General features: G+C 36.0%; 1 long non-coding RNA gene across 1 annotated transcript; it reads left to right on the top strand.

Annotated features, from left to right (window-relative positions):
- Positions 1-4,010: 4,010 nt before the first annotated feature.
- On the top strand, positions 4,011-5,459 carry LOC122083422. Its single transcript, XR_006141654.1, has 2 exons — positions 4,011-4,144; positions 4,910-5,459. It is a non-coding gene; the product is annotated as an uncharacterized LOC122083422 (long non-coding RNA).
- The last annotated feature ends 2,159 nt before the right edge of the window (positions 5,460-7,618 follow it).

Genomic DNA, 7,618 nt, shown 5'->3' with positions numbered 1-7,618 from the left:
GTAGGTTTTGGGTTAATAGGTGTTCACTCGATCACTGGTCCGTTTCTGTATGGAACGGGGTGTGATAAATTTACATCACCCTCCCTGTGTTTTGCTAATATTACATCTCCCTCCCCCGTGTATTCAAGAATTACACCAACCTCCACTGTTAGATGACACTGTTAGTGGGCTATTAGTTTTGGGTGTTAAAATACGAGTTTAGCCTGTTGCCTTTAACCACAATAGTATTCCAATTTTACCCTTGTGTCTACCTTCATAACATTTACCCCAACCTGAAAATAGATTTGGGTTTTTGAGGGTTTCACCACCACCGGTGATAGGAAGCAACTGTAGGTGACTACGAGGGTGACGGGGACGGTTGCGTGATAGGCAACGGTTGCAGGTGACTAGCGATGGTGAGGTGATCTCTATTCTCTCATGGGGGTCTGATTTGTCTACCAACCTTTACTCTTTTTCTTCTATTGTCTTGAATAACTTTGATTTTAGAGAGAAGTTGTTGATTGATCAGTACACTGTAAGCTAGGTCAGTATTGCATGAACATTCAAGAGCACCCTTTCTATGTGAGGATCCTGAGTTACTATTCAAAAAACCAAATTGATACAAGAAAAACCTCCATTTTTTTCCCACCTTTTCTTTGCTCACTGGGATTTTAGAATCAATTATGATGACTTATAAGTCATGATCCCTGAAAAGAGGTTTGAATGGGAAATAGTGGTGAACTCCTCAACGTCTCCCTCTTCCTCTCCATTATGTATCATTTTTCCACATTAGGTGTCTAATCCATAGATGCAACCTGGAAGTATTATTTGGTTTCCAAATTCATCCAGAGATTTGAGAATCAATTATAATGACGATGATCATCCTTGCCAGGAGTTTTAAATAATGGCAAGCATATTTCCCTAAACCTGAAAGCCTGGAACTGTACAGAAAGTTTAAGAGTCTTGTCTTCTACTGACTAAAGCTAGACAAACCCCTGACAAAAGGGTTGGAGATTAGAGTTTTAAATTCTTAGTTTTCTCTTCCATTGATCTATTTGATTAATTCGAATTTGGGTGTATGTTTTTCCTAAGATGAGGTGGAAGGTACAAACGACTGAAGAGGAAAATATATTCACCTAGATGGAAGAAAACTGTAGGCCCATAGTGTTTGTGCTGGCCGATGCATGTGGTTGATCGCCCAGGAGAAGGAAATAGCAGGGATGTGCAGGTTGCTGTTCGTCATGTGCAGTTTGCCGAAGTTTAGAGCAACACCAGAACTCTGATTGCCGCTTACATCTTGCCATTTGCCGTACGCTGTCATTGTTCAACCAAGAGAAGAGAAGGAGATAGCAGCAGGGTGTTTCAATACTAAATCGAAATGAGTTGTGTTGAAGATGTATCACAGGGGAGGGTAGAAGGGTAACTTACATTAATGAGGGGTAATATAGGTATTATAAAAAAATTACAAACTAAATGGCTAAAAGTTGACAGAGTCAGCTTATTTGTAATATGTGTCATCTGACAGGAGAGGTTGGTGAATTTTTGAAAACACGGGGGAGGGGGATGTAATATCAGCAAAACATAGGGAAGGGGATGTAAATTAATCAAAATATAAATATAAAAAAATATCTTTTCTTGTAATTATTTTATATTTCTCTATTTCCTTTCCTTTAACCTAATCTAGAGCTACACTAACATTAAAGAAACAATATAATTTCTCCACACAAGGATACATATAATAGTAACTCACTAGAACAATCATCTATTCGTAAAAACAAAAGGCAGTCACAAAGAAAAATGCTAAACACTATATATAAAGTTATTACATCACCAATGATAAGAATTATTATCCAAAACCCATGTTGTGTGTGTGTGTGTGATGTTGCTTCATAAGGACACAAATGTTAAACTGAATGTGAACCGGCACCACTGTGACACCCAAGAATACGACTAGTCTACCGTAATGTAACACCCAAGAATACGATAAGTATAGCGGACTTGCCTGGGAGATTGGTGAGGTATCCCCACCAAGAATATGACAAGTAACAGGGGTTAAGGAGATCGGTGAGGGTGTACTAAACTATAGTCCTGCATCGCCTAGAGAGAGATTGTTGGGCTAGTTGATAACCTCTAGCTTCCTTAACATGATACAACGCGTTTTAAAGCCTTAAGGCCCATAGGCCAAAGAGGACAATATTGTGCAAAGGTTAATGGGGCTGGGGCATAACATGTATCAGAGTAGACCTTGACAGCGTGAAAGGTCACAACGGGGACACTATGCCCAAAGGGGGAAAGAATTTAACACCCAAGAATACAACAAGTGTACTGGACCCTCTTGGGAGATAGGTGATGTGTCCCCACAAAAAATACAACAACTACTAGGAGGTTGGGAGATCGGTGAGGGCTACAAAATGTTAGTCCCACATTGCCTAAGGAGAGCTTGCTAGCTAGTTGATAACATCTAACCTCCTTAACATGGTACAACACACTTAAAAACCTTGAGGTCCATAGGCCAAATAGGATAATATTATGCCAAAGTTAATGGGAATGGGTCGTTACAACTACAAAACACACATCAATCGGATGATGAAAACCGAATAAATTGAAACCAATAAGATCACGTTGAATGCAAAACAATTATGTCTTTGGTTGATTGTTATATGGTGGGATTTTAATTTCATCATATAAAATGTAAATCGGATTAGAATTGGACTGAATAATCAGAACCGGACCGATTGACACCAAGGCGCCAACGCAACACATCGCTTACAGTGTGAAATTAGCTAACGTTGCTCAATTTTTAAATATGTTTAAAAAAATTTTCTATTTAAAACCTTAGAATAAAGTATGTGAAAATCTATGAAAAATTTCCTCTATAAACCTTTGAACATAGTGTGTGATCGTCTAAATCTTTCCTTGTATAGATGGTTTTACCTTTTATTAATAGAGAGTAGATTTCACGAAAATCAAGAAATATCCAAAATTTATGATCACCCATAGGAATTGCCATAGGATTTAAGAAATCGATTCCAATCCCTTCCCTAAAATTATTTTCTATTTTTCTAATCCTTTTACTTTAACCTAATATGTAGCTTACAAACATTAATAAATAGTATAATATCTCCTAAACAAGGATACAAGAAATAGGATCATGCTATAAATCGTAACTCACCAAATCAATTATCTATTCATAAGAAAGCAAAAGGTAGCTACAAAGTAAAAATCTAAACACTATATATAAAGTGATCACCTAACTAATGAAAAGAATTATTATCAAAAAACCCTATATAAATTGAATGTGAACCAGCACTACAAGACACATGAAAACCGGATAATGAAAATCAAATAAAAACTGGTAAAACCGCACTGAATGCAAAACAATTATGATTTTGGGTGATTTTCGTCAAGTTTGATTTTGATTCCGTTATATCAAAAAATAAACTGAATTTAATTAGACCAAATAATTGGAACCAAACTGATTGATACCCTTAGGGCCCTAATGTGGTGCATTGCTTATAGGGGACACTCAGCTAACCCTTGCTCAATTTTGGATATATTCAAAAAATTTCCTATTTAAAACCTATGAACTAAGTACATGAATATCATCTAACGTTCCTCAAAAAATCTGATTCATGCGGATTCTTTCCCCAACTAACGAAGAAATTTCCTTTATAAAACCTTGGAACAGAGTATGTGATCATCTATATCTTTTCTCATATAATTGGTTTCACCTTTATTAACAGAGGAGATTTCACGAAAATCAAGAAATATCCAAAATTTACGATCGCCCATAGAAATTACTAATAGGGTTCAAGATACCACTGTTGCGGCTAAGCTAAAAGTAACAACTTTGTAGTTTTAGAAAGTTTTTGTGAATCCCAAAAATCTATCACGATCTTCAACATTAGCTACTCATATCTTTATTAACTAAATTTGAAAATTTCATAAATATGATTGTTTTCTAAGTTATAAGTATTTGCATATAATCCTATATAAACTCTAGAATAGAGTTCCAAAACAAACCCTAGAATAAAGGTCCACCAAGGAAATGAATTCTTTAGTCTATTTTGCAGATGATTGTCTTCCATCATATAATCTTTTCTATCTTGTATGGATACTTCACAATTCACATAAGATCATTGTTCATGACATTTCATCAATAAAGGTACTTTCTCGGTCTTTCTATCAATCTACAAGAAATTTTCAAGGGTCGAGTATATGATCTAAGAAGAGTTTTGTTCGGATATAAAATTTCATTTGATTATCCTTATTTTTAATCCATTCATTTTTCTTAGGGTTGGGGATCCCTACCTGGTCATGCGACCACTGGGCCAATGTGGGGAGTAGCCAGGGGAGGCCTGCAAGAAAGATAACAGGGTGGTCTTCCACTACTCCCTGTGTTTGGGCATAGGGGTGCGCGTGTGACCAGATAGGGATCTTTTACCCTTTTTTCTTATTAGGTTGATTAATGGAATTTGCATAAAAGTTTTTGTTATGCTCCCTCCCCTCCCCTCCCCCCCCCCTCTCTCTCTCTCTCTCTCTCTATATATATATATATATATATAAAAGCTTCTTTAGAAAATTATTTTAAAATTTAAGTAAATACCTCTTAAAAGAAAAGTAAAGATTTAGATCTGAAACCCTTGTAAAATTGGATGAACCACAACTTTTTTGTCACCGCTTCTTTTAACATAGCTGGCTACGTACAAAGTCTGGATCAGCTCCCTATGTAGGAAGAGGGAGTTACCCTCCTAACATGGGATCCACTGATCATTGGATATTTGGACCATGAATTAAAGTAATTAATGCACTATTGATTCAATGTTTAATATCCCATGAATACTTTCATTGTCTCAATCTCTTACTTCAGTTTCCATTTAAGATATCAAGGACTAACAAGTCAAAAATTCATGATGGCCCAAACCCCTAGGAAAGAATGTTGAGTTTGCAAACATGTACAAAGAATGTATACGAAACTATGCAGCATCATTGGGAGGCCATGTGAAAAATGGATGTGGAGAGTTCATTCTGGCAAGCTAAGGAGGAGATCTTATGTTTCCATCCTATTTACAATTGAGCACATGAATGCTTGGTATCACCTTTTTTCAGACTATAGGTTGACCTAGAAATTACATGATTCTTGTTCTCTCCTGGGACAAGAGATTATCGGGCGACATTGATGTTATGCTTATTGGCAATGGTTATATCATCTTCCAATTTGGTAATGAAGAAGACAAAGTTCGTGCGTTAGAAGGAGGGCAATGGTTTCTTCTACAGACACAGTTCGTTGGCTTTATTTTGTTTGGCCACTTATGAACCAGACAAACTCAAAGGTGGATTTACTAGCAAAGAAAAGTGCTCAACTTCAGACTTCCATTTCAAGAGTTTAAATCCTTCATTTGTAAAGGATGACATTCTTTTTATGTATTAATTGACATGCTGAAGGTTCATCTTATAAAAATTTTCATTCTTTTTTGTTTTGTTCTCTGCTAATGGCATTGTCGAAGGTGGAGTTCAATTAAAAAATGTTTCTTTCCATCTAGGTATGCCTAGAAATAAATTTTGTACATCTGTCTATATATATATATATATATACACTTTTACTGAGCATTAACCAAAAAAAAAAAAGAATAAATTCATTCAGAGATCCCTTTTGCAAGAAAAACTACGTGGTCAGGGAGTTCTTATTTTTGTGATGCTCATTTGAAATTTGCAACTACATATCTTGGGATGCGCAAGGGCAATCTAGGTATCAATTTGATAGCTGATTGTTGGATCTCTCAAATAACAAAGAATGTCAAATTTGATGCTTGAGCTCTATCTTGTAGTTTAATGATGTGTTCGGGTTTCTTTTATATTGCAAGTTGTTTTGTGCTCCAGCTCAATCAGATGGTCTGTTGAGGGTTTCTCTTGCATTCCAAGCTATTGGGATAATACACCCAATTCTAACTCAAATACATTCCATTTCTTTTGGTTAAGGTTTAGATAGTGTTGGAAATGCGTCCGTCAAATCCCTTTTTGTATGGATTGAATAAATCAATTTGCAAGACTTAGTTGTGGGCCTTGAAAGTCCTTAAGTTTCTACATAAAATTCATCTTTATAGGATAGAATTTGTTTTATTTTATTTTATTTTCGGGTAATTTATAGGGATGGAATCTAACACCTTGCTTATATGGTCATCGCATTGTGTGTACCAAGAAATGAAAATTTCAGGACATAAGTGCAAATATACATTGACCTGGATCATGAACAAATTTCCATATGCATTATTGTCAATTGTTTTGAATTGGAATTCTTGTTAGTAGTGTATGAACAATTCCTTGACTTTGAGGGGTCTTTAACGCTATAGTTATGCATTGTGTGTTTTGGTATACTAATAATTGATTTCTCCTTTGACAATATATTGCTGTAATGGATTCACACTGTTTGGTAGTATTTGAAAGAGATTCCCAGCAGGGAATCCACTGCCCTAGTCGAGAGAATATGTGAGAGGGAAAAAAATGTTTGTAACTGAGTAGAAATGAATTTCGATAAATTTTGAAAATTAATATTATTTACTAATAATTATTTTCAGCAACATCTTTGAAAATTTTATAGAGGTCCAATCGGAATTACAAAATCTCTCAAATGGCATTTTCGATAGTCTAAGGTTTTGACAGCAATTTATATGCACCTTGTCTATTATGTGGTATTGTATTGTGGAGAGACTAATGTTTAATTATCTACTTAATTTGGGAAATCTTGATTACATCAATTGAGGTTTTGATATTATGCTTGAATGCACCTTTGGAGACTACCCAAAAAAAAAAAAAAAAAAAAAAAATGATGAGCACTGTCTAGTCATTTTTTAGCCTGGCGACTTTCTTTGGGTTTAGTTACCACCGGGCGTCACTTGCTAGAAGCTGCAACAAACTTAATGACCGGAATATTAGACTATCAGGGCAATTAGCGTCCCACTCGAACTCAACCTCTAGAGTCATCCTCATACTCAACAACCTCTCCTACATTGTAGGCATTTTCAGTGAGCACAAACTCTAGAGCCTACCTCATGAGATAGCAGAGTTGGAATAGGATCCCACATGTGATCATAGAGTTTGTCTATAAATCAATAATTGTAACTACCTCATGAGATAGCAGAGTTGGAATAGGATCCCACATGTGATCATAGAGTTTGTCTATAACTCAATAATTGTAATCTCTATATAAGAGCACCATTGTACACTCATTAATGTGAATGCCAATAGACTATTTCAACATGGTATCACGAGCCGCATAAAGCTCCACCGAGCACCTTCCTCATCCCCACGTTTTCCTCCCTTTCTCTTACTACACCCCACTACCTCTCCAATAACCCAAGCCTCCCCATCTTCCTCTCTTGCAAAAAAAAAAAAAAAAAAACAGCCAACCAACAAAAACCACCCACGTCCCTTTTCTCTCTTCTAGATCCAAAAAAAAAAAAAAAAAATCCTAAAGGGACCAACGTCCCTTTCCCATTCCCACTTCCCTCTTCTTTCCCAACAACCCCCATTATCTTCCTCTTCCCTTTCAAAAAAAAAAAAAAGACAAAACAAAAGAAAAAAAACAAAAACAAAGCCCACCTAGAAGAGCCACTCACTCTATAGTGTTGTCACACAAGTT

Source organism: Macadamia integrifolia, chromosome 7 (assembly GCF_013358625.1).
Source record: "Macadamia integrifolia cultivar HAES 741 chromosome 7, SCU_Mint_v3, whole genome shotgun sequence".
Lineage (NCBI taxonomy): Eukaryota > Viridiplantae > Streptophyta > Magnoliopsida > Proteales > Proteaceae > Macadamia > Macadamia integrifolia.
Note: the sequence above shows the minus strand (reverse complement) of the source record. Positions and strands in the feature narration are given on the sequence as shown.